The 25,865-nt window shown below is 43.9% G+C and overlaps 2 protein-coding genes across 5 annotated transcripts in view; one reads left to right on the forward strand and one right to left on the reverse strand.

Annotated features, from left to right (window-relative positions):
• The window catches only part of SUPT3H (SPT3 homolog, SAGA and STAGA complex component), a 2,273,353-nt gene extending 2,265,738 nt beyond the window's left edge, over window positions 1–7,615 (reverse strand). Inside the window, exon 1 of one of the 2 annotated variants that reach the window (XM_069605796.1) lies at window positions 7,536–7,615. The gene's annotated coding sequence lies outside the window, so the exon portion shown is untranslated. The other variant, XM_069605795.1, reaches the window with a different exon arrangement.
• The window catches only part of RUNX2 (RUNX family transcription factor 2), a 540,217-nt gene that overhangs the window by 120,849 nt on the left and 393,503 nt on the right, over window positions 1–25,865 (forward strand). The gene's annotated exons all lie outside the window — the stretch shown is intronic.

Consider the following 25,865-nt stretch of genomic DNA (forward strand, 5'->3'; position numbering starts at 1 on the left):
AACCATTGAGTTGAAGGAGTGCACCAAGACCGAGGCAAACTCTGCTCCCTACCCACTCCCAGGGCACATTGGGGGTGACTTCTGCTGAGAACCAAGGCCTACCACTCTGCTAGGAAACCTCCCTAGGCTAGTTAGGCAGAAAGGACTAACCTTGTCATACAGCCCCCTGAAGTGATCTCAAAGCAGCCTTAGGGCCAGAAGTATCCCTGTTTTCATTGGATCAAACCAATCGAAACAACATTCCAGTAATATCATCCAGTGCTGCTATTGGCACTCACTCGAACTCTGTACCTCTGCTGCTACACCTTCGAACCTGCTCGCTGCCGCATCATACCAGGTAGAGCATGTCACCTGTTATGCTCGAACAACCAGATTGACGACTTTGAAACGCTGCCGTTCGAACATCGAATTGGACCAGAGTCACAGCTTTGAACCGCCAGGCCTCGACTGGAACCGCTGCAGCATCGCGTCACACATTGACCCGAAACAGCAGTTACCAATGTCTCAACAAAACTCGCCTTTCAAACCGATCTAGTGAGCCATCCAAACTGCATTACTCAAATGCCACCTTCGAACCACATGGATTACCTGCTTCTAAGGGACTTGACGCCAGCTCGCCGCCTGGACCCATAGGTCTCGCCTGACCCAAACCAGGTTCGACCCGCAGCTGCCGCACCTTAGAGTCTGGTTCAATGTCGCTTAACTGCCAAACTTGTAATCAGGTAATTTGTAGTGACCTTTTCCCCTATGGTCCACTTTTTAAATTAATTATTTTATAATCCTCTTAGTGCTGGAGACCAGTCTCTAAGCACGGGACTGGGATTCAAACCTGTGCTGCTCTGCTTTGTCTTGCTTGCAAGAGAAATGCATTGCCCCAGAGTTATCCTCCTGCCCTAGAGACTGGTTAAGTCGCGTTTACATCTTTTTCTGCAAGGCATATTCTTTTTTAACTCTTTGTTGCATTTCTTTCTCGTTTGTCCTTCCTGCCAAGTATCCCGAGTGCTGGATCACGGCATTCTGCATTTCGCCATCTTTCTTTTACATGAGTGGTTTTTTTATAGTGTTTTTGATAGTTGGGTAATTAAATGATATATCTGTATAGAACCGTGGTTGGACACACCTTTATTTTGGAACAGTTGCACTTTTGCTGTTTTTGTTGTTAATGACTCCCACCCTGTACTTCTGAGAGTATACCCTTCCATATGCCCACGTTAACACAAAAAGCAGAGGGGGTATATCTCTTGTCTTTGCCAAGTTTACCTTTATTATTGGGACCACTGTTGGTCTGCAAAAGAGCAGGAGCTGAGTAGGCAGCTTTATCACTACTCATCGTTTCACTCCTGCAGAGCAAAATGTGGCCGCAGTCCTAAAGTTATGATTAAAGAAAAAAAAAAACAGATCTTCAATTACAAAAATGTATCATGGACTTTGTGGATACCCGAACATCATTTTTAACAGGGCTATTTATTTTTGCATTTCTAAATTACCTGTGTTCACTCTATACTGCAGCATTAGGTTTATAAATTAATTTACCAACCAATGCTTCAGTACACTGGACTCTTGGTCATTTGCACATGTACAAAGTCCAGCAAAAACAGTTTGACTTGGTGCGCAGCCTTTGCTTGTCTCACCTTTTCCAAAACAACAAATTAAAAAAACAGTACATGAATTTCAAGATGCGAAATCTTGAAAGGCACATCAATCTGTACCTATTTAAAGAAAAAACTATCAAACGAAACTCGAAATTCTAAGTGTGCTGAGAATTTAACAAAAATACACAGACAAAATTAACATAATAGAGCAAGATTTAAATTTGAAGATTGCCATGGATGTTTTAGAGCAGCCTCCATTTCCCCTACTAAGGGCAAACTCTGGAAAACCTGCACAACCCAAACTCCTGCTGCATCCACTAAGCAAGACAAAAGTCAAGTGCAGGATTCTTATGGTGAAAAACAAAACAGAAGCATCGTCTTTCTTATCCTCGGTTTAATTTTCCATGGCAGTAAAGATGCACGAGTAAGGGCACACTATTCTGCACGGATGTCCCTAAAGTACAAATAGATGCCCCTGCAATTAGTCAGAAATCTGCTAATTGTCCTAATAATCTGGCAAATCATCATCACTCTGTGATTAAATTGTAAATATGGGTACTTCAAACATGTAAAAAAATATCTCCCCTGTGCTGTGTGCTCTCTAGTATAGTCCCAGTTACATGTTCCCAGGCTCCGGCACAATCACATCAAGTTTTCAGCAGTCTTCTCTCAATTGCTCCCCATATGCCATTCAATACCACGTGCCACATCTCATTTTGTAAACGCTTCTGGTCCAATAAATGATGTGTGTAAGTTCATAGGGACTTCACCGGTCAGCGCAGGTGATCTGTGTCAGCTGAGGAGTCCCAAACACTGAAAATAGTCAATCGCTACAACCTACCAACTGAACCCAGCAATCATGTATCCTCCTTAGGCCTCCAGAGAGGCCATCTGCCACTAAGTGCTTCGGCCTTGTAGAACTTTATCCCGACACCCCATGCAAAACCTGAGCTCCATTAGGAAAGAGTACAATGCTGTTTCTTCCAATCTGGGATGTCATTGCTATCCTGATGATTCTCAAATATTTTTCTCTTTTCATACTTTTTTTTACACTGTTTGTTCTGCCTTTTAATCTTGACTTTCTGCTATAGTCATGGATGTTTACTCACTATCTTCTTCTCAATGCTTCCAAAACTATAATTCTATATTTTCCTTTCACTTCTTTTCCTTCCATTCCTCATGCTGTCTTTTTCCTCCCTCATATTCCCTGGTCTACATCAGCTGGTAATCTTGGTATTATGTTTGTACGCTTCTCTCTCTTTTTCACTTCATATCTGCTGTGCTGCTCGTACGATCCGCTTCTATCTTTACAACAGTTTCAAAATACGACCCTTGCTTTCCAGGTCACCAAACTTCTAATTGCAGCACTTATCACACAACTGTTCTGCCCCTCTGGCATATGTGCTAGCTCCACATTCCTCCACCTTAATTTCCATTCATCATTATGCTCTTCTATATCATCTTCTCTTGCCTCACTTCAGTGGCTTCCATTTCATTCTCATCTGTTTTTTTCATTTTCTGTTTTATTTTTGTATGTGTTTACGGTCTTGCTCCTTATCTTTCTTCTTTGATAATTCTATACTCTCCTCCTCAATCACTTCTGTCTGCTGCTCATCCCCATGCACCCAATCTTGCTTCTGTTTCATTTTACTTGCACCTAAACATTGTAATTCCTTGCCTCTCTAGCCATCTGTTGCTCTTTACTCAATGAGCATCTTTTATCTTCGGTTTCTTCTTAAACGCAATTAATTTTGTAAGCTGAGTTCATGGTAACATGCTATAAATGGTTGCACTGTTTTATGTGTACAGCGCTTCAGTAAAAGTAGTATATAAATTCAACAAACTAAAGTAAACCGAACGATGTGAGCCATGATATGCATCCATTGACGTACCAACACACTTACGTAGGTTCCTTCTTTCGCCCCAACTTTTTTCCTTCATTACAAACGGCTTTGACAAAGGGTTCTCGCTGAACACATCCAAGACTGTGGACCCTGCCTCCCAAACAGGCCAGCTCCCAGGTGACGGTTTTGAGCTGTTGTGTGTGGACTGGTTTATAGTGATAATTTCGAAAACAATAATGCCGAAAGTCATTATTTCGAGAAAAAAAATGTCGAGAAAAAGAATTTGAATTTTTTTTTCAATACGATTTTTTTCCGAAATGGGGGGGTTTCCCCCCCCCTAGCTCCCTTTTTTTAAATTTGTTTTACCCATTTTTTTACTCCCGGACCCCAAAATAAATATATAATTTTAAAAAAAAAAACAGAATTCGACATTTTTTTTTTCAACATTTTTCTTCGACATTTTTGTCATTCAACATTATTTTTTCGAAATTATGACTGACCACCGTGTGGACTAAATGGAGAGTTAACATTTGCCACTAGGAGCCATGCCCTAGACCCACTGAAATGAACTGCATTTGTAGACATTTTCTTAAATGGGTCTCCCTCGACTCCCATTACAATGCTTAACATGGTTTTGTCAATGCGTACTTGGCCAGTACGGTTTTTGATCAGCAGAGAGAAAAACACCAGGGTACTGCTGATTACCTACAACTCTCTCCAATTAGATGATTCAAGTTCTTGTGCATTGACAATAAACCCTGCATAGATATGCACTCCACCAGGATTAACCCCATCATCAAGTACATGCAGCCAGGGTGATTAAAGATAAGAGGGGTGGGCTGAAAGGGAACACCTTCAGAAGATTTGTCTAGTCCCCCTACCCCTGTCAATACAGGAAGGATCTGATCAGAGCAGTAACTGAGACTATTTTCTCAAAGTCCTTTGTAAATGGAGGTGAGCCAGGGAGGTAGATATTCGCAGGGGGTGACAAACACTGGCTGCCATCAGTCTCTGAACTCTCACACACCTACAGGCTTGTGCGTCTCCTTGCTGGGGAAAAAAAGGAGCAGTGGAAAGTGCAATCAACATTCAGTTAGAAAACACTTGCATTCAGTACGGTGAAAGTAAGGCTTGATAGCAACAGGTCTACCGCAAGCAATGCAGGAAGGGTACTAAATGACCCTCTGAGAAAGTGGAGTTTTGTCATAAATCTGGATAGGATGATACATTCAGGCTGTTCCACTATCAGATCGTTTTTTCCTCGAACATCTGGAATAAGAGGCAGCCTTTTTACTGTTTTCCTAAATTGCCCGTTAGTGGCTTTGGCTTGGAACCAGGGAAGATGGCCTTGAAGAACTCCATGCAGTGAGGCATATGGAAGACCTTCCTTCCCTCCTCTCTTAAAGTACTTGCCTCTGGAGTGATCATCCGAGGTAGAAAGTTCGTAGGAACAGGAAGATGTGGATGAGGAGGAAGAATTGGGAAAATATCTATACCACTGCACTCTGATCCCGATTTTGTCCATGGCAGCACCTCTTGTCTTGAGCAGGGTTTCCTTTACAAATAGTGTAATCCTCTGGAACTTTTTGATCTGTGCCTCCTTCTAGTAAACTGCTTGCTTGGTGGTGAAGAATCTGAACTTGGGGTCTCAGGAAACATGCTTATGCTTCTCGGTCGCCTTGTGTCGCCCCATGATGCAGGCAAAAGGTTTACATGACTAGTGCTGCAGAGTAACAAGGTTGCATGATCCTGAATCTGATCAGGGACATGCCACTTGTACTTTGCTGGTGCGCACATGTGCAGATGAACATTGCTATGTTTTCAATAACACTGGGCGCTCTGGTCCCACTCTCGCCTCTAATATGACTTTGCCCTAGCGCAGGCCCTGTATATGTGGAGAGAACCCAGCAGATTCTGCTGCCCAAGGCATAACTCAAAACCAACGGGCCTGCATACTCACTGGGAATTTGTTAGTACTCTGTATGTACAACCACCACCGCAGTCCAGGAGAGGGCTTGAGAGCCAATACCTCACCTGCTGCGAGAATTTTCCTGGATTGTAGAGATTGACAAGCCCTGAAAAATTCCCTGATAGAATAATTGTCACAGCACAAAAGAACATAAGGGGTGGTGGGTTAGGTCCACACAGAGACAAAAGTTGGGAATTACTGGTATATCAAAATTGCATCTATTTATTCAAAATGTGGGCATGAGGGTTTCAACAGTAATGCACAAGGTGGCACTGAGAGCATTATAACCAGAACCAGAACGGTATTATTACTATAAGTAGCAGATTTGACCCCACTGCCAGGGAGGTAAAGCTGCAAAAATGTATGTATTGGCTCTGAATATGGGGTATCTTCAGGGCTTTCAAGGGGCTGAGCCCCTGCAGTCCCCAAAACCTCAATCGAGCACGGGCCTTGTCAGAGCTCACACTACCCCGACAGCCCTTTTTCTTTCTTTCCCAAGCCAGTGTCACATTGCACTGTGCTAGTCCGTAGGTGTTCCATTTCTTTTGTTTCATTCAATAGACTGACACATAAAGCTTATTACGGGCTTTATGTGTTGACCAATCTACTGAATGAAACAAAATCCAGCACCTACGAAATAGTAGTGTGGAGCAACACTGGCTTTCTAGCGGCAGGTTCCCCAGCACAAGACAATTTAAAAAAGCATTTTTTGTATTTATTTGTCCCGTGCTGGGGATTCAAACCTGAGCACTGCTGTTGACAAGTCAGTGTCACATCGCACTGTGCTATTTGTGAGATACTGGATTTCTTTTGTTTAATTCAATAGACTGCTTGACACATAAAGCTCATCTATTGAATTAAACAAAAGAAAAGGAGCACCTATGAAATAGCACAGTGCAATGCGACACTGGCTTGTCACGGTAGAGTTCCCAAGCACGGGGCAAATAAAATTTTAAAAAGTCACCCGACAGCAGGAAAGCAACTTTTCTTTTTTATTGTCCCGTGCCGGGGACACTTCAGGCCATGCCTATTATTTAGACCACACACCCTTGTTAAAGCCCCCGCTTCAAAGCACTGGGTATGTTGATCTTCTTTTAGTGTGAATTAAAAATTACTACAACAATTTAATTGGTGTTTGGAATGATCTATAGCTTTTCAGAGAGATTGGGTGCATTTTCAGCAAAGTACTGATGTAAATTCTAAGCACTGCATACTGGGCACGTTCTATGGAGTACTGTGTTATAGGAATGTAAACTGGGGCCTTAGTCTCCCCTCTCATGCCAGGTTACCCCCACGTTAATCCAGTCCGGACTTTTCAACCAGCATCACTTTTTAGGTCTGCAAGACCTTAAAAGGTAAAATGCTGTTGGCTAAATAATCAGAAATAGTATTAGATATAAGATGTGCTATGTGGCCCTCGGCAGCTGTGGGTACCAACGGTTTTCATTTCTGCAATTAATTCCCCTCTCTTATACATCCTCACCTCCATCTAGTCCACTCTGTTGTGACTTAAGCCCCTCCTGGCCTCGTGCGAAAGTCACATGCAACACGTGGGAGACGTGTCATCAACGAAATAAAAGGTACGCGCGGCAGCCCGTGCGCCAGTCAAACACCACCAACTCCTGCCTCTGTGTCGAGTTACAACGCAGCGGCAGGGCACAGGGCCTGCCATGCAGAGCCCTTCCGAAGCAGGGCCCAGCACCCCAGGGCCTCTTAACACACTCCTTACTTCTTAACTACACCTGTGTCAGCTCTCCATCATGCAATTTCTAGCCCTTGTACGCCTTGTCATCTCAATTTGCATTACATTCTTTCCACTCCAGCCATACATTGGAGTTCCCTTGTGTGCCTTCCTCTCACTCATACTCTCCCGTGTATTCACCTCTCCCATTCTGCGTATCCTTTTATTCTATAGTATTAGTTCTCCCCTGGCTCTCACGGTACTTACTGGCGGTGAGGATTCACCAGCCCTTTCTTTCTCGCTACAGCCTGCGCGCGGCGTGCTCACAGCAACGAGCCAGAGCGCGCGCAGTCTCCCACGCGCACGGCGTACGGTGCAGAGCGCGTGCCGGAGCCGGAGGGGTAAACAGAGAAAACGTATTCAAATCCCCGCGCTGTTCCTTTCCTTACCTGCAGCAGCGACACTTCCTGCTTCGCGGAGACGCCAGGTCCGGTTGTTAAAAATCAAGCTGAACTGCTTGTCAAAATCATACGAGCGCAACCCTTTCCAAATAACGAGGTGCAATGGCTACGAAAGAAAAACTGTAAACCGAAACCTGCCATTCCGTGTGTAACCACGTACCCTTCTGTTTTACCCATCATTTCGTCTATGTGTCTATTTCACCCAGCCGTACGTCATTATTATTTATTTAACTTTCCAACTGTATCTCCCTTTCCATATTCATTGCTTTTTTATTAAAACTCAATTGTTATTTTGCTATATTTCAATTTCTACAGCTCTCAATTACTTTTTCATTTAATGTTTCCATTTTTAGATAGAATGGCTCATGTTTCTTTGTTTGTATGTATTACATCTGTTATTGCTACCAGTGGCAGCTGGTAAATTTGTTCACTGGAGGGCTTAACAATTTCCCCGTAATGGGCCTAAGTGACTGAGCGTAGTAAGGCGCAGAGTTCTCCAAAGAGGAAGCTCCTCCCAGATAATTATTTTTTATGGTTAAAATGTCACATTTTACAGCGCAGTTATTATTACAAACCATGTAAGACGCCATACAATGTTCAAGCCATAGCTCTAAACCATTTATGTCGCAAAGACGGGTGAAAACACCCGATTTTACTTTTGGCGGGTGAGCGGCCCGTTGAAACGAATGGACGTGAAGGAGCCTTGGCGGGTGAGTCAGCTGTTTACAAGGCGGGTGACACCCGCCAAAAGCGTGTGAGTTGAGAGCTATGTCAAGCACCTTTTTAGGGTAGTACATGAAAAAAAGATAACTGTTAACCAACCTGAAGCACTTTCCAACTCATTTGTATGTTACCACTGCCCACACTATATCCCAGCATTGCCAGAGAAAAACACACTTCAGGATGTCTGTGCCATTATATATGCCAGTACTACCAAGTAAATAATCATAAAAATTTGATATTTATATAGCACTTTGAGCCAAAGCACTTAACATAGCACATTATCACATACATTAATATTATTACCCAATTGAAAGTGCTAATCACTTTATCAACCTCAGAAGAATGAACGGCTGAGTCAACCATGCCAGGATTTGAACCTCCAGATCAAACACAGATCGCAGTAACAAGCACTTTACACGCTGAACCATCTTACCGGCCATGATGCTTTGCCCACAATTTATGCCAGCAGTGCCACTATAAAATACTTTCAGGTTGCATGTGTGCAGGTTATATACCAGAATTGTGCCACTGTAAATAGAAGATTTTTCATTCCGGATGTGCTTATAAATGCCAATATTGCTACTCTAAGAATGCACTCATGTTGGCTGTACCCATTAATCCCAGTATTGTGGCTCTAAGAAGAAATTGGCTGTGCCCAACAAATGCAAGTATTGACAATTTAAGAGGACATTGTCTTGCCAGCTGTGCGTATATGGCGTATTGCCACTGTGGGAAGACACACATGTTGGCTATGCCCAATAAATAATGCTAGTATTGCTTCTGTAATAAGGCTTTTATATGATGGTTGAGACAATCTATGTCAATGTTACCACTGAAAGAATACACTTTGGTTGGCTATGAGCAATGTCAAGAGGGGACTGTCATGATCACTGTCAAAATACATGCAAGTATTGCTTCTGTGAGAATATATTAATGTTGGCTATGGCCAATAATGCCAGCATTGCAGGCCATGCCAAGTGATGACCGTATTGTGTAAGAACACACCAATGTTGGCTGTGCCTAATAGCATAATATTGCCACTGTAAGAAAAACATCACAATGGATATGCCGATATATGCCAGAATTCCCCAATAGCATGTTGTTCTGCAGGTACCGCCCAAAATATGTAAGGATTGCCATTACAAAAACACATTACAGGCACATCCCCGACCTCCAAGCACCCCAAGCGCCGGCCGACCCCCCCTACACAAAAATACATACAAACATATTTACATGCATGCATGCATATAGACACACATCCACATGTATACATGAACACACACATACAAACACACACAATCACATCGGCACAGACATTCTCACAACACTGACGTGTGCACACACATTGATTCTTGCATTTACCGTTCTTTGCGCCTATTTACGGTACCTGCTCTGCAAAGGAAAATTATTTTAGAGTCCATATTTCCCACACAATAAAAGAAAGAAAGGAGGAAATTTGACTGACACTTTTCACCTGTGCACGGCAAATAGGATAATATGAACAGATCATCTAAATATACACCTCTTGGCTTCCTAGGGCATCCTACTGTCTGTCGGGGCAGAGGCATTTGAAGGCTTCCACCGGGACAGTGCCTCAAATGAGAGCTTCAGGTTGTCTGTCTTTGCAGGCAGAAAGTAATTATTCTGTTTTACACAGCACTCCTGAAATTGAGTGGGATGCATGATAGACATGTGATGAAACACATTATGTACTGTGAATAATGTATGGGACTGCCACTTCTTGGTACCACGAATTTGTATTGCCTCGTGTTTTTTTTATAGTAGTTGGAGCAGTTTTCTGGACCAATTCCTTTTTTTTTAATTGTATTATTAGAATGAATTTTCACCTGCTTTTGTATTACTTGTTTTTTTAGATCTGGCTAGTAAAGCTATAGCTTCCTGTCAGAGCTCTACCCACAATATGTAGAAGAGTCCAGGACTTAACCATCTACTCTTCTATCCAGAAAGAGTCCATAATGCTGAAGTTCTGTTATAGTGTCAGCCCATCATTAGAAGGTAGTGTAACTGTTGAAGTTGGGAAGAGCGTTGTCAATGAATGATTTTAAGAGTTTCTTTTGTTTCCATTTTTGCTTTGTCCATTGAAGTTGTCCTCCTTTTATACTGTATTACATTGTGGTTAAACATACAATAACAAAGTCCACCTACAGGGTAAGCATACTGCCCCCCTCCTCCACAATCCACTCCCAACCTTCGAGCTAGAGCCCTGATCTAGCACCTCCCAACATTGCTACGTCCAAGGTCCCACATGCACCGTTGTGCTCTTGAACTGCAACAAAAAATATTCCAATGCACAATCCATAGTCACCCAGAGACCACTGTGATATTGTGTAGTGCCTTATGGTCACCCAGAGACCACTGTGATACTGTGTAGTGCCCTATGGTCGCCCAGAGACCACTGTAGTGCCATATGGTCGCCTAGAGACCACTGTGATACTGTATAGTGCCTTATGGTCGCCCAGAGACCATTGTATTACTGTGTAGTGCCTTATGGTCACCCAGAGACCACTGTGATACTGTGTAGTGCCTTATGGTCACCCAGAGACCACTGTGATACTGTGTAGTGCCCTATGGTCGCCCAGAGACCACTGTAGTGCCATATGGTCGCCTAGAGACCACTGTGATACTGTATAGTGCCTTATGGTCGCCCAGAGACCATTGTATTACTGTGTAGTGCCTTATGGTCACCCAGAGACCACTGTGACATTGTGTAGTGCCTTATGGTCGCCCAGAGACCATTGTATTACTGTGTAGTGCCTTATGGTCACCTAGAGACTACTGTGATATTGCGTAGTGCCCTATGGTCGCCCAGAGACCACTGTGACATTGTGTAGTGCCTTATGGTCGCCCAGAGACCATTGTATTACTGTGTAGTGCCTTATGGTCACCCAGAGACTACTGTGATACTGTATAGTGCCTTATGGTCACCCAGAGACCACTGTGACATTGTGTAGTGCCTTATGGTCGCCCAGAGACCATTGTATTACTGTGTAGTGCCTTATGGTCACCCAGAGACTACTGTGATATTGTGTTGTGCCTTATGGTCGCCCAGAGACCATTGTATTGTAAACCACTTACCCACCAAACTAAGTACTAGTTACGCACAATGTCCAGCCTACTAAGCTTCTACTGCATCATGGCTATTGCTACACTTCCTGCTACTAGCAAGCTGGGCAGCTACACAGAGACCCCACTATATTCACATGCACCTCTATCACATATATCACCAGATATTATTACTAACACTCATGCATACACTGACTCTAAACACCAAGCTCTGTCAGAACCTCTAGCTTACACTTCCAAGCCTAGCTCCACCTACGATAGAAATAGCAAACTACGCGCTAGACTTAACAAACTCCATGAGACACCCAGACGACTCCTCCTTCCCACAAAATCTGTAATGAAACATCAAATTGGCAATACAGGCTACGCTTCCAACCACACCCGAGCTTCAACGCTCACCCAAATATCTATGCCCAAGACAAAATCCAGCGCTAAAAACACTCCTAATCCTACACATACCAAAGAGGAAACTAAGGATCATTCCTATAAAGGAGCACTTCTCAATGCCAGGTCACTAGTTGCACATGCCCTTGAGATAGCTGATCTAATCACTGAGAATAACCTGGACTTCATTGCTATAACTGAAACTTGGCTACACCAGGCAGCAGGCCCTTCACTCATGTTAGCCATACCTGACGGCTACACTATATGTAGACAAGACCGAGAGGGCACCCGCGGAGGCGGAATTGCCATTATCTCTAAATCAAGCCTCTCACTAAGACTAGCCCCTGCACTAACGCTACAATCCTGTGAAGCCCTCACTGCCAAACTCCTTATAAATAATAATCAATCCCTAACCATTCACCTAATCTATAGACCTCCAGGCCCGCTTGGGACCTTCGAAGAGGATCTACACAAGTTACTAACCCTCAATGCTAAAACCACCTCTCAATTGCTGGTATTAGGGGATTTTAACTTAGGATTTAATGACAAAACAGATGTGCATGCCGGGACCATCGCCCAAGCTATTAACTCCCTCGGCTTCTCCCAAAAAGTTAACAACCCTACCCATACGAAAGGTAGAATATTAGACTGGGTCGCTGACTCTAACTGTACTACAGTCATCTCCTCTATCTCGGCTTTATCATGGTCTGACCACTCATTAGTGTCCTTTGACCTCCTAACCTCCCAACCATCCTCTACAGTCGTCCCCATGGCACTCTCATGCCCCACAAGAAACAAAAAGAATATGACAATAGATAATGTCATACCCGCTATTCTTCCAACCTTAAACGCCTTGCCTGACAATTTAGACCCCGGCACTTTAGTTCACGAGTATAACAAAATTATGACTGATACTTTGGACAAAATTGCCCCACTTAAAATGCGCACAAGTAAACCCAAAGCCCATCTAAATAAATGGTTCACGCCAGAACTCAAGGCTTTACGCCTCATCAAGAGAAAATATGAATCCAACTGGAAATTATGTGCAACTGCTGAGAACAAGGCTAACCTAATATCTATCTCCCGTCAATACAAAAACGCAGTCTGTCTGGCTAAGAAAAACTCATACAACGATCGTATCGCTAACTCCAAATCAAGTATGAAGGAACTCTTCTCCATCCTAAAGGAACTTGAGTCACCTATTGCCATACCAGACACTTGCACTAAAGATCAGACCTGGTGTTCTGACATCCAATATGCTCTAACTAATAAAATTACTACCCTCCAAAACAAAATTCAACTGAAAAAAGACTCGCTTAAACTCCCTACACTGTCACCACCTAAGGCGATCCACATGCCTCAACATACCAAATTTTCCTTCACTAAAACTTCCACACTTGAGATTGAAAAAATCATCCTCACCCTCAAACCATCCAACTGCAAAGGTGACATCTGCCCAGCACAGCTAATAAAAGACGCTGCCAGAGACCTATCACCATTTATCTCCAAACTTGTCAATGCATCCTTCTCCACAGGCATCATCCCAGCTAACCTAAAACAATCCTGGGTGCTCCCGTTGCTTAAAAAGCAAACTTTAGATCCTCTCATCCCCACCAATTACCGCCCAATCACCACAGTTCCGTTTCTGCTAAAGATCCTGGACAAAGTGGCCTATATACAGATTCAAAACTACCTTGAACAGCACAAACTACTAGGATCTAGACAATCTGGCTTCCGCCCACTACACGGAACGGAAACAGCCCTGATTGACTTAAAGGCCCAAATAGACGAACTGAGAGATCAGGGTAAGACAGCCCTCCTCCTCCTACTAGATCTCTCAGCTGCGTTTGATCTTGTGGACCACAAAGTCCTCTGCAAACACCTGGACGTTGCCGCTCACTTCTCCACCCAAGCTATCAGTTGGATAGAATCCTTTCTGAGTGAGAGAACTATGAGAGTCTTTTCCCCTTCGGCAGCAGCTGACCCTATACCCATTACTTGTGGAGTCCCTCAGGGATCCTGCGTCTCTCCGACCCTTTACAATATATTCACCAAACCTCTGTTCGATGATCTGGACAATCTCGGTATCACCTACACTAACTATGCAGATGATACACAGATTCTCTTCCCACTTTCTGGGGATCACAGCGAGGATGAGGAGTTGGTGAATAGAGTGTATCTCATCATTCAGGCATGGATGGCCACTCACGGTCTTTGCCTGAATGATGATAAGACAGAGTTGATCATTCTGGGCACACAAGCCAATATTAACAAATTGGGCCCGGATTACTCAGCCTTCAGCATAGACGGAAATGCCATTAAAGTCTCGAGGGAAGTAAAAACACTTGGTTTTTATCTCGACTCTACCCTGTCCTTCACTAAACAGGTAAACTCCCTAGCCGCCACTACTGCTTACACCTGTAAATTGATCAGAGCAGGCAAGCCCTTCCTGTCTAATACCAGCTGCCTAATCCTGGCTAGAGCCTTAATTCTTTCCCGACTCGACTACTGTAATGCCCTATACAGTAGCGCCAATAAAGCTACTACCCTAAGACTTCAAACTCTACAAAATAATGCTCTCAGAGCTGCATTAGGAATAAAAAAGAGGGAGCATATCTCCTCGACTAGGCGGCAACATAAATGGCTCTCTACTGAGAATAAAATCCAGCTAAAAATGATCTCATTAACCCATAAGGCCTTAAATAATGCTGCTCCTAGCTACTTGATGGACAAAATAAAAAGAAAAACTTCTAATAGACCCATGAGACTCGCCAACTCCAATTGTTTGGCAGTACCTAGATTCAGACTTGCCAAAATTGGTGGCGTCTGCTTCCCTGTGAAAGCTGCTAACCGGTGGAACGCCCTGCCACCTAACCTAAGAGCTGACCAACCCTTCCCCCATTTCAGAAGGAACCTTATCAAACACATTATCGCCAACAACGACTTAACACCCGAACACTCACAAGTGTAGTCCTACCTAATGCACCTTGACGTGACATCAACCATTATGGTTATTACTGCTAATCCTGTATATTGTTAACTGTACATTCATGTAAATACGGCAACTCTTTATCTGTACATTCTTGTAATTTGTGAAATATGGTGTAATATTGCAAATTCATTTATATAACATTGTAACATTGTAAGCTTCGCATATACTTGTTGCTGCGCCCGGTAACCTAAGGGTCTGGTGCGCAATATAAATAAAATAAATAAACAAACAAACAAACAAACAAAGATCCCAGTAGATATTCACCTGCACTGTGATGCAGGGCGTGCCTCTTTTTAAAGCAGTATTTTCATGGTTACATGTTTTTCCATCTATAGAATTTGCAATTTTATGCATTTGAATCTACTGCATTTGCATTGGAGCATTTGTAATTTGCAACTTAAATCTTGTGGACTTGCGCCCATTTCTTTTTTTTAACGACTTATCAACTTTTTCTTTTTTCTATACACCTTTGCACTTTTTTACAACTTTTTCTTGTTCCCTGAAAATTCAGCAAACCCAATGTAAATGCAGTAGGTGCAAATGTGTAAAGATTTAAAGACATGTCATCATTTCGAGTGGGATTGTTAGAAAAAGGGGAACTGAATCAACAGCCATTGGGCAGTTAGACTCCAGCCGGGCATGAGGTGGATCCCCTATACAACATTCCTTTTTTGAGGGATCGCAATTGAAAACCACATGCAACAAATGCACTAAAGTATCTTTCATAATCATAAGTAGTTTGCCCATACTGTTTAAGGCATTTGAGAGTGTGGGGTCCTCGTCAGAGTATTCTACCTATGTCACAATTCGCTCCCTTGGCTCTCGTTCCTCCCATCTGGGGCCCTGATTTGCGGTTTATTCCGTATTGGACTTTACTTCCGAACTGTATGAAACAGTGCTGTGGTGATTTGGCAGATTTAAATCCATATTTTCTATGTCACTTCTCTTCCAGATCTATTACAGGTTTTTGTCAGCCAGTATGTTGCTCTAATCAAAAGACTATGCTTCCTAGAATGACTGCACCACTGCTTCATCTCCACTCTTGCAGAACAAGGTTGGGTGGAGGATAGGTAGCACCTGTCGCTGGCAGGTGCTGGCAAACAGTACACCTGAGGCGTGTTCTCGTTAGCCAGCTTTAAAAGCCTCATTGTGTTTCAGTCCCTGTGACAATTCAACTTCTGGGGTGCCAGTGGTCCAGGGGTGAATATCCGTTTCCAAACAATCAATCAGCCCCACACCTCTAATACACTGGAAGGAGTCCTGACAGATTGGAATAACAAGCAAATTATAAACCTCCTTGTCCAGTTGGTAACGTGGACGGAACGGCAGGCTTATCTTGGTTGGTTGTGGATCGTTGGTCAGTTGCAACACAGCAAAAATAAAATTATTATCCAATGATAAAATGGAATGTCCAGTCAAGGTTGCATCAAAAATATCTACTTTAATTATATCACAACGGGTCTTAAAATGTCTCTAGGGGGCTTCTGGGAAGGACCAAGGTGTCAGAACCACAATGCACCTTGTGCTGTAGGTGCTCAACATGGTTGAGTCAGCTTTAGGGTGCTTTATAGGCTTTTGGATAGAGTTTGAGACAGGAGTTAGCTGCAGGTATCAGGTGGCAAGACAGTTCGGCGAGCAAAGCTGAATGAACGGCTGCACGCTGGCATACATGGTGGCTCGGGGCCAGGAATCATTGTCTCAGTGCTGATCTGCAGTTCTGAAGCACTGGTCGAGATTGTAATTGTAATTGTTTATTTGTATAGTGCTTAAACAGATGTGAAGTGCTTTAAAGTGTCTCAGATTACTTTAAGTGACAGCGCTTGACAACGGTCAGCATTGCCGTTTATTGCAGATCGAGGAACTCGACTGACTCAAAAATTAGTCAGTCGGTAGATGCTCATTGAGACTCCCAGCTTCTTCAATGGGCTTGTACCGTCCTTTAAGGCAGACAGCCAACAGCTGTGGAGTGTGTTGCATGCAGCTGCCTTGTCCTTGGTTGTAGGGTCAGAGACCATTTAGCACTCCCTATTGTGATGAATCCTACGGTGTCCTCACAAAATCACTGCATAAAGTCTCCTCCTAATTGGCCAGGGAAGTCAGCCGCTACCTGAGCCTAATCATGGGGGTGGTATTAGCCAGGCGGATCACCTGGGAGGACAAAGCCACCAAGGGAACAGGGTGACTCCGTTAGGAGAGACGCAGTACTCATCTTCGTCAGAAGGTGAGATTTCCATTTACCAGAATGCATAATGGCATGTTGCTAGAGCAAGGCTTCCCTTCCCAAAATTACCTAAATCATTCAGAGTGAAAACCTTTACAATCAACATGGGAGTTATATAAGGATCAGAGTATTAATACCATTGCTTCTGATAGGTATGATTCCCCTTTAGGTTTAAGTCATGAAATCAAGATGCAACCATTAATTCCTCTACAAACCTCCCCTAAAAGTATATGCTATAAACAGAATGAATTACATAAGGTTATAATTAAAACCTTTGATGTAAAAAAGGAACCGAACATAAGGGACTTCAAGTCCCCTAATGCTTTAGGTACTTGGACAAGGAAGAGGGGCTGAGAGGTACAAAACTGCAGTATGTATTGTAGTGGTTCTAATGATCTATAACTGAGCTAGACTTTTGAACATTTAAGGCCCCTTTAGGTACAGGCCATTAGAAAAAGTAGCCAGTAGCAGATGTAGAGAAACACAAACACCAGAACCACTGCTGTGTTTGAAGCGAATTGCGGTGCTGAAAGGGTTGTTGAAGTTGGAAACTTAAAGTGCAGCGGTCACGCAGCGGGAAGCAGTACTTTGATATGATAGGTTATTTATAGCACGCTTAATACTCAGAGTTTCTAAGCGTGGACCCGGGAATCAAACCTGTGGTGTTCCGTGTTGTCTTGCTTCCAAGGCGAGCACATTACCCCTGAGCTATCCTCCCGAGAAGACAGGCTGTACCATGGGAAGGCAAAGCTCTCCTTATTTTGTGCCTTGCTCTGGTAGCTGGCAAGCACCAGAGAATACAAGGAGCATTTTGAATACCGAACTAATGAAAGAAAGCAATGTTGGCATTATACTCATATTGAAAGAAAGCAAGAGAAGAAAGGTTTCAACGATTAGTACCAAAGTAAAGAGGGGTCCATATTGAACCAAGATAGTAACCCTCATTGTCTCAAGTAAAGAGGGGGCAATACTTAAGAAAGACTGTAACCATCATTGCCAAAATAAAGAGGGGGCAATATTTAAGAAAGACTGTAACCATCATTGCCAATATAAAGGGGGGCAATATTTGAATAAGAGGATAACTAGCATTGCCTAAGCCAAAGAAGGGCATTTACAAATAAAAAGGAAACAGTTTTCATGAGGAGAGAAGTTGGAATAAGAGCCATTACCAGCAGTTAACTGGTGGGATAGTAGGAAATAACAAGGGGGAGAGGAACATAATCTGCATTGCATGTGGCATCCAAATCAGTGGAGCAAACATCATCAATGTGTATAATATCCTGATGCAAGAAATTGTGAATCGCAATGTTGTTGAAAGTCAAAGACTTTTATAAAGTTTGAAGCAAGCCTCACCACAGAGCACTTGTAGTAGTGGTAGTGTTTTTGTTTATCCTGGCAGGCGAGAATACCAGGAAAGGGATTATTAGCGGTATTCCTGGCAGGTTAGTGGGCCAGGAAGAAGATATTGAAGTACTGCATTGTGGTGGAAGGTTATGGTGGAAAGAAAGTTTTTTTGTTTGTTTTATTAACATTTATATAGCGCACATCAGCCCGAAGACATTGTGGCACTTGTTACAGTACATGCTTAGTTACATAGTCATGAGAAGTATATATACAAAGTCACAATAAAGTTACATTACATTTCTGATTGTATTCCAATTATTATATACAATACTACAATATACATGGCATGGGTAGAGGAGGCAGTCGTGGAGCTAGTTGAGGAATGTGGACTTGAGGTTGTTGCGGAAGGCAGAGATGGATGTTTCAGCTCTAAGGGTGGCAGGGAGAGAGTTACAGAGTTGTGGTGCAATATATGAGAAGCCTAGGCCTCCAGCAGTAGCTCTCTTGATGCGTGGTATGTGTAGCTGGTTGATGTACTGAGTTCTGGTAGGGCGGGTGGAGGTGGTTCTTGATATTGCTTCCGATAGGTATGTGGGAGCAGTGTTGTTGATGCATCTGTGTGTGATGGTAAAGGATTTTCAGTGTAATTCGGTCTTTGATCTGAAGCCACTGTGCTGTGCGTCTGGCATGAGATATATGGTCCCTTCTGGGGATGCTCATATCGGCTTTGAGGGCGTTGTTTTGTGTGGTTTGCAGTCTGTGCATGTTTTTGGCGGAGGTGCCAGCTAGGAGAGCGTTACAGTAGTCGAGTTTAGCGCCTATAGTTGCACTAGCTATGGCCAAATGGTTGGGGACGGATAAGTAAGGTTTGATGGCATTGATGAGTTTGGTGCTGTATGCTGATGCCGAGGCTATGGCGCTGACTTGTTTGCTCATTGATAGGTTGGCGTCAATGTGAACACCTAGGGTCTTGACGGAGGATGATACAGGTATGGTTGAGTTGTCTATGTTGAAGTTGGCGTATTGGGGGCCAAGTTTCGTTATGGTGTTTTTTTGCCCAAGAATGAGGATTTCTGTCTTCTCTCCATTGAGACAGAGACCATTGATTGCCATCCATGCTTGGATTGTAGCACAGATATAGGTTATTGGCGTCTTGGTGGTAGAGTCCAGTTAGGGGTATGAGTACTTGAGTGCCGTCTGCATAGTTGGTATATGACACGCCAATGGAGTCAAGTAAGTCAAAAAGGGGTTTAGTGAAGAGGTTATAGAGGGTTGGGGCTGTACAGGAACCTTGGGGGACACCGCAGTTTATAGTAGTGGGGGTCTGCATTTACTGTGTCGGAGTACACCTTCATGGCTCTTCCTTCGAGAAAGGAAGTGATCCAGGATGCTGCTTGTTTGGAGAAATGGGCTGCATGAGTGAGGTAGTTGGTGAGTGTTTGGTGATCTACCAGGTCAAAAGCAGCTGATAGATCGAGAAGGAGGAGCAGGGCCGGTTTGCCATTGTCCATGATTTGTGTGATTTGAATTTTTAAGTCTAATAAGACAGATTCAGTTCCATGGCCGACCCGGAAGCCCGATTGCCTTTTGCCTAGTATGGAGTTAACTTCTACGTATGATTGGATCTGGTTGTGAACTGCTTTGTCCAGAATTTTCAGGAGAAAAGGGACTGTCGTTATTGGCCTGTAGTTGTTGGATTGCGCTGGGTCAAGTGTGGCTTTTTTTAGAAGTGGCCGCACCCAGGCTTCCTTGCGATTATTTGGGACAGTTCCTGTTTGAATGAGGCATTAATGAAGGCAGTAATCAGGGGGGCTAGGTCAATAACGCATTCCTTAATGATTTTGGGAGGGCAGATGTCTGCTTTGCAGAGAGATGGTTTGAGGTTTTTGATGAGGTTAAGGACCTCGTGTTCAGTGACGTCTCTGAAAGTGAACTGCGCGTGATTAAAGTTGTTACGTTTGTCTTGTGTAGGGCGGTTGGCCTTTAGGTTTGGGAGGGCCTTGCAGTGGTTTTGTATTTTATTCTGGAGGAGTTGTATTTTGTTGAGCATGGCGGACTGAATGTTGGCGCACCAGTCTTTGTATTTAGTTATCTCGTCTGTGGTAGTTGGGGGTGTGACTAGTTCGTTGAAAATTGCAAATATTTCTTTGGCTTGTGAATTGGCCTTGGATATCCTATCATTGAGGGAGTTGGATTTTGCTGTTAAGATGGCTTTTTTGTATTGGAGGGCTAGCTGTTTGAAGGTGCTCTTGTTTAGGTCACTGGGATCTGTTTGCCAGTTTTTTAGTGCCTGGCGCTTTTGTGTTCGGAGGGTTTGGAGTTCGTCCGAGAACCAGGAGTTGCAATGAAACAATTATTTTGCTTTCAAGTGGGGCTATAGCATCTATGGCCTTTGTGAGGGTATCATTGAAGATGGCTGAGAGAATATTGGTGTCCTAGGAGAAGGGAGGTGCTAGAAGGGGTTTTTTGAGGTAGGGTCGCAGATTGTCTGCATTAAGTTTCTTTGAACTTCTTGTTATGGCGGATGGTGCTTGAGTTAGGGTTTTAGGTACGCGGTTGGCAGGGATGAGGAATACAATGCACGTGTGGTCCGTCCATGGCAGAGCTAAGTTCGAGATAATGTTGGTGGCGCAGTTGTGATCCATGACCCAATCAAGGGTTTGGCCTTTAGAGTGAGTGGGGGTGAGGACTCTTTGGGAGAATCCTAGGTCTGCGAGTTCTTTAGCTAAAGCTGTGGCAGGCTTATCCTTAGGATCATTGAATCCTAAGTTTAGGTCTCCTAGTAGAAGGATTTTGGAGGATTTTTTAATGTTATTACTGATCCGGTGAGAGAGGTGTTCTTGGAAGTCTGCTGGTAGTCCGGACGGTCTGTATAGGATGTGAATATTGATAAGATTATTCGGGGCGAGCGTGAGCTTGGCTGATAAGATATCCGCATTTCCACTCCATGTGCTGTGGTCTTCTAGTCTAATGGACAGTGCAACTTTGTGGATAAGGGTGACTCCCCCTCCCGCCTTATCAGGTCTATCTTGCCTAAGGATGGTGCAGCCAGGGGGTAGGGCAAGTGCGATGGCTGGGCAAGAGGCATCATTGAGTCAGGTTTCGGTGATGCAGAGGAGGTCCAGATTCTGAGTGGCTAGTAGGTCATTTATCTCTAGTGCGTGTGCTATTAATGAGCGAACGTTCAGTAATGCACATTTGAGAGGAGGGTGTTGTGTGCCTTTGATGGTTTTGTTTGTGCTAGTACAGGGTGAGGTCTGCTTGTTGTGGTGTGTGGGAGTGAAGGTCTTAGGGGGAGATGGTGTAGAGGCAAGTATGGGTGGTGGAGAGATAGGGGCAGTACGTTTGTGCAAGTGTGGTAGAGGTGTGGTGCGGGTGCCTAATCTGGTATTTCTGGTCGTGATAGGTGTGGGTGAGTAGTGAAGGTACCTAGGAAGTGAGCGATGTCTGAGATTATAGAGTCTGGTGTCAAGGTTGGGTGGCTGAGACTGTGTGATGTTGTAGTCTGGCACTATAGCATGTGAGTTGAGTGCCTGGCATTGAGAGAGGAGTGATAGGTGTGAGTGGGGAGGCATAATGGCCATTATATTGAGAGATAGGAGGAGGGCTGTGAGGCTGGTTGGGCGGAGTGTGGCAGGGAGGGTGCAGGGATGTTTGTTTGTGCTGTGATTGGGAGGGGTGGCAAGTCCGCTATAATGAGCTGTGATACAACCATCCTGATAAAACATTGTTGTTTATGCTGAAGAAGTGTGAAAGTAGTTTTTGATCAAAGAGGAGAAATTATATTGAAATATTGACTGAAAGTGTGAATAAAACACTTTTTGGTTGATCAATCAAGAGCTTGTGGAAACTTTGGACAATCAACTTTTGAAAAGTGGTACATCTTGTTTAGTAATAAGACAACCCAATTGCCAAGTGAAAGACTTATGGAGTGAAGCAAACTTCATGTGGCAATTAAAATAGAACTTGGCTACTGAAAGAAACTTTCTTGTTTGGAAAATTCTGCATTAATCCTGGGGACGGGGATCTGACCCTGCTTGCAAGGATACATGCTTCTCAAGTTCCTGTTTGAATATAATTGTTATTTTGTTTAGTTTGAACGGCCATATGGAACCTGTATGTATACGCTTGAGGTACAGATACCTTTTAATGTTAGTGTTTTCCTTTTAGTCTTAGTTTAACGGGCAGGGAAATCCTTGTTAGGTTAGGGAAAGCAAGGCATTTATCACACCCTTATTATTTAATGAAATGGCTACTTGTGGAAAAACTCTATCTACTTGTCCGCCTAACAATTCTGACCCCTCAAACTATCCAGGAAGTTTGCTGCAGAGCCTAGGAGGGCACACTGTGTGCTGGCTGGGTACCGGTTCTGGAGTGGCTGGAGGGTCCTCTGAGTTCTGTTTCTCCCTCTGTTCCCAGGGAGAAGTTTATGGGAGGGATCTTGCTTCCCTCTTTGGACATCCTGCCTTCCTTTACTGGCGGAAGAGGTAAGGCAGACTGTACCTTCAGCCGGGGTTCAAGGTTGAGGTCTACCCTCTTCTTGTGAAGTCTTCAGATGATCTACCTAGAGAGGGGCTCCAGCCATCTTTTAAAGTCATGTGGGCCACAGTAATTGGTGTAGGCTAAGCCTACCTTAATGAACCAAGCCTGAGGTCCCTACCAACAATCAACAATAGTGCTGTGCAACAGGAAAGGTAAAGGAGTGAAAACAGGCACAATGTGTGCCCCAGAACTGAATGGTGGAAACCTTCTCTCAGCAGAAAGATATCTGCCCACACTCCATTGTGATTCTAAGTCCAACCCATCTTCCTATCTGTTGTTGATCAAAGAGTCTCTCTGGTTAATGGACCTCTCTATGTGGTCCCTGTTAAAGCGGCAGATCTCCCTTGAATCTGCAGTGAGACCCGACTCTCTGGCTCCTGCAAAGCACATTCTCATACCTTATGAATGGGGTCTCCCTAGCCAGGTGGCCTACTGGAAACAGCAGTCCCAGACAAGACAGCTCACTGTCAATGATACTGAGGGCGGGAGTTGGCTTCAGGTTGACACAGTTACATATGAAAGATTGATAGGTTTCCTGTCTTTTGTTAACCTCTGCAACCAGGCCCCATGTGGACCTGTTTGAAGGATCCTCTGTTGGTATGTTAATCCCTTCCACCAGCTGCAGGGCCTAACAAATGAGCAGGGCAGATCCACAGAGCCTTTGTTAGTTAATCAGGCTGGCCACGGCAGGGGGAAGCTTGGTCCTCACCCTTCCTGGAGATGACATGGTGTACTCTTGGCTGTCACATTCCAATTAAATATAACAGGGCGGACAGTGCCTGTAGGTTGTGTCCATCCTGAGTACACAGGTCTATGCGTATTTCATGGTGTGAGTAAAGGTAAATGTGTGTGGATTAGCCCCACACATTTTTCTGAGGTTGGTCTACAATCCTTCCATTTAATTAAACATGTCTAAAAGCCCAGGTGAGCACATGCCCACAATGCGGATGGCCAAATTCCTCACACCAGCGCTGGTCATTGTTACAGCATTTCTGTTTATGACCGGACCCATGTTCCCTGTTTTTATGCTTAGTGTCTAGTTCCTAGTTTCTTATTTGTTTGTTCCTGGATCCATGGATTTCGAATGTGCCTGTTAGTATTTTTCTGTTCCTGGCTTCCCTTTCGACTTCCTCTGTTTTGCAGTCAGCACTTTCCAGTGCTTTCCTTTTCCTGTGCAGACAGGTTTGTCGGCCTTCTGTAGTCGTTTGACTTTGCCCTCTTCTGCAGTGTAACCTTGATCCTTAGACACCTCTCATTGAGAGATTTCCTATTTTGTATCCATTTCCTTCCCTGGGTGGGGAGGGAGGAGACTTTGCACTTGTGATTATGTTTTCCCTGCTCCTGTTATTTTACCTTCTCTTGGAATCTGTCCCAGGTTTTCCATTGCACGTCTCCCTTTTTTCCCTAGTGATTGTTAGGTGTGGTGTGCTGTTGTATCCAGTTCCTATGGGAATGCCTATGCTTTCCTCTCAATTCTGTAAGCACTATTCCTATTTGTCTCTTGTAAGAATATTATGTATTATGTTATCGCCTCTTTGCTGTTATAGCCTTTCTGGGTCCCAGTACGATCAGCAGGGTTCATGGGCTTCGCCTACATTCCAGGTGGTGTTTTTTGTCCTCAGGAGTATTGGCTTTAAGTTACCTTATACAATACCATCCGTGTGTTAGCTCACAGAACCTGCCATTGCTTGTTCTGTATGCAGGCTTAGCGCTGAGAGTACCTGTAACAACAATTGTGGGTGAGGAACTTTTCTGACTTTCTTTGTAATGATACATGGCTTCTAAGCTCTTACCCCACATTCCTTTGCATATATTCGTAGTCTTATCACGCTCTACTTGCACAACCTGGGTTTTTGTGTACTTTTCTCTTGGTTCCTGAGCGCATGTTGTTTGGCACAAAGCTATTCACTGGAGAATTTTGGACAGAGGTTTGTGAGATGAACAGTTTTACATCCTCCAAGGGGTTTTGATCAAGTAGTCCTTGAGCACACTCAATATTATTTTAAATTCGATCCACGTTTCTGCTCCAAGTAGTGGAACATTTTTAAGTCAGGTTTTATATGATTGAACATATCAGACTTATAGCTAATTTGTAGTTTCTAGTTTCTTTCAGCTGATCAATGAGTTTTGTAGAGAAGTCAGCATAGATCAGATTGCAATAGCCTACCACATCATGATCCAACATCTTCTCAATTTCACCTCATGGATAGGTTCAGAAACTGGGTACTCATAACCACCATATTAATTTGGGGGTGTCAATATAAGAGCACCATTGAAAGCTGTTGGAAGGCTCTTTAATATCTATGAGGGAAGAGGTGCACTCAGGTTAGTTGCTGAGGCAGTATAGAGCATTGCTTTGCAAACTTTGTACACTTGGAGTTAGTTTATTAGCACTAAAAGGGTTGAGGGCCAAGTCATCCAGAGCCTACTTCCATACCTTTCCCTTTTTGACTAGGTTAAGGTTTTTCTAAACCTGCTCAATGTTTTAGTAACTGTTCTTGGGGGGCCTATATCCAATCCAATGGGGAAGCTTTGGTCTTTGAATCGCTAATGGATGATGGGCCATGATATTTGTGTACCACCATGACTCGTTGTGTGAATGTGACATTCATCCCCCATTTCTTTGTAATGATAGGGGAATGGGGGATAACGCCCGGCAGCTTGCGAGGGCCGATAATGAAGGATCCGCACTTTTAGCCCTCGTTCCAGGGGCTTGAACAGGGGATGAAGGCCATGAGCACCCCGGGTTGCCAACACAGTAACCCGGAGTGCTAACAAAAAAAAGGTTATTCCTTCCTACAACTGGACGTGCATGGTGTTCTGTTGTAGGAAGGAAAATCCATTTCCAAGATGGCTGCAATGGAAAGGGCAGGCGGGGCTCTGCACGGAAAGGGAGGCAAGGGGAAGGAGCGGATGCAGTGGCGCTGGAAAAAGTTAAGTAGGGGGTACGTGGGGGGAGAAATAAAAAATAGAGTGATGGAGGTTAGGGGGAAGATGGCAGCGGGGGAGCCTGCCGACAGGTGGCTTG

Source organism: Ambystoma mexicanum, chromosome 4p (assembly GCF_040938575.1).
Source record: "Ambystoma mexicanum isolate Mex_15411 chromosome 4p, UKY_AmexF1_1, whole genome shotgun sequence".
In the NCBI taxonomy this organism is placed as follows: Eukaryota; Metazoa; Chordata; class Amphibia; order Caudata; family Ambystomatidae; genus Ambystoma; species Ambystoma mexicanum.